The 2,027-nt window shown below is 38.6% G+C and overlaps 1 long non-coding RNA gene across 1 annotated transcript; it reads left to right on the forward strand.

Annotated features, from left to right (window-relative positions):
• Nucleotides 1-778: 778 nt before the first annotated feature.
• On the forward strand, nucleotides 779-1,633 carry LOC149114426 (uncharacterized). The gene is made up of 2 exons (XR_016206470.1): nucleotides 779-1,182; nucleotides 1,259-1,633. It is a non-coding gene; the product is annotated as an uncharacterized LOC149114426 (long non-coding RNA).
• The last annotated feature ends 394 nt before the right edge of the window (nucleotides 1,634-2,027 follow it).

The raw sequence follows: 2,027 nt of genomic DNA on the forward strand, positions 1-2,027 counted from the left end.
ATGTAGTATGTTCAGCTTTCTTGTGCGAGCCTGCAATGCTTGTGGTTACAGTTGGCCGCCATGTTTTGTAAGGACAGAGATTTGGTGATTAAGAGGCCCTGCACCTAAGAAACGACCGATGATTTCCGGCTAAAAAATAAAATCGGCCGATTTTTATCTCTCAAGTAGAGGTTACCGAATACTATTTAAAATTGAATTTCTTTTGTTTCAGTTTCGCTTTAAACCAAAAATATCGAGGCGCAAAGTTTTTCCGTCTGAAAGCAGCAAAATCAGGCCGAAAATAAACCCCCGCAAAAAACTGTTTAGAAATTACTACCGCAACGCAAAATAATGAGAAAACTACAGTGTTGAAGAAAAAGGCCTTTTAATGCAATATCATTCGATAAACATCAAAAAACTGCCGAAGCGATTAACAAATAAAGTTTCAAATATTGCATACTAAATTAGATGGAGCGTTGGAGCTGATTTTAAAATAATTATTTCTCAAAAGTTCAACGCTTTTGAAAGCAATCACAGTGATGAATGAGACATTGGAGGGATACAAATCACGTTTCTGGAAAAACATTTTTCGGCCAAAGTATATTGACCTTGTACAAAGCGTTCAAAGTTACCGTGTTCACCGTTATCCTGCTACTTCGGCGAAACGCTTCTCTTTTGCCAATACGGCCGTGGATAGCGTGGTAAACGCCACTTTAAACCTTGCTAGGCATTCAGAGACTACCCTGAGTAGAAGGATGTAGAATTGAAAGAGAAAGGAAGATAAAAAATACGCAGAAGAAGAAAATAACTCGAAATTACCATCTGCTAACGAAAGTTGAATCTGGAAAATGTCGTCGCCTAACAGCGGCCAGTGACGTCATTGGTCACGTGAAGGTCGCAAGAGCGTGGGAAAACGAGTCTGCAATGTCCTTCGGGCGGTCAGCGGCTAGAGATCCAGTCGTGACCCCATAACTCAGATCACGCTGCGACCAAAACGGTGTGGCGGTTGGGGAAGTTTTTCTTTTTGAGTGACCATCATTTGTGAAAAATAACATAACATTGTTCCACTAAACGTTTTCTGGCCGGGAAAAATTGTTTTCCTATTTGTGCATTCGTTTGGATTCCACCGCTATTGATACAAATAACGTCAATGGCCGCTGTCACGCGACGACATTTTCCAGATTCAACTTTCGTTAGCAGATGGTAATTTCGAGTTATTTTCTTTTTCTGTGTATTTTTCATCTTCCTTACTCTCTTAATTCTACTTCCTTCTACTTAGGACGGTCTTTGAATGCCTAGCAAGGTTTAAAGTGGCGTTTAACACGCTATCCACGGCCGTATTGGCAAAAGAGAAGTGTTTCGCCGAAGTAGCAGGATAACGGTAAAAACGGTAACTTTGAACGCTTTGTACAAGGTCAATATACTTTGGCCGAAAAATGTTTTTCCAGAAACGTGATTTGTATCCCTCCAATGTCTCATTCATCACTGTGATTGCTTTCAAAAGCGTTGAACTTTTGAGAAATAATTATTTTAAAATCAGCTCCAACGCTCCATCTAATTTAGTATGCAATATTTGAAACTTTATTTGTTAATCGCTTCGGCAGTTTTTTGATGTTTATCGAATGATATTGCATTAAAAGGCCTTTTTCTTCAACACTGTGTAGTTTTCTCATTATTTTGCGTTGCGATAGTAATTTCTAAACAGTTTTTTGCGGGGGCTTATTTTCGGCCTGATTTTGCTGCTTTCAGACGGAAAAACTTTGCGGCTCGATATTTTTGGTTTAAAGCGAAACTGAAACAAAAGAAATTCATTTTTAAATAGTATTCGGTAACCTCTACTTGAGAGATAAAAATCGGCCGATTTTATTTTTTAGCCGGAAATCATCGGTCGTTTCTTAGGCGCAGGGCCTCTTAAAGCCTAGTATTTCTGCAGGCAATCGTCTCTTCTCATTTACAACACCATGAACAAATAGCATTTAAAAATTTTCATCAGCACGAAAAAAAAGTCATATTTTATATGTTCCGTAAAATTAAACGAGCTACAAGAA

This window comes from Orbicella faveolata, unplaced genomic scaffold, assembly GCF_042242905.1.
Source record: "Orbicella faveolata isolate gen_17 unplaced genomic scaffold, um_ofav_v1 contig_14, whole genome shotgun sequence".
Taxonomy (NCBI): domain Eukaryota; kingdom Metazoa; phylum Cnidaria; class Anthozoa; order Scleractinia; family Merulinidae; genus Orbicella; species Orbicella faveolata.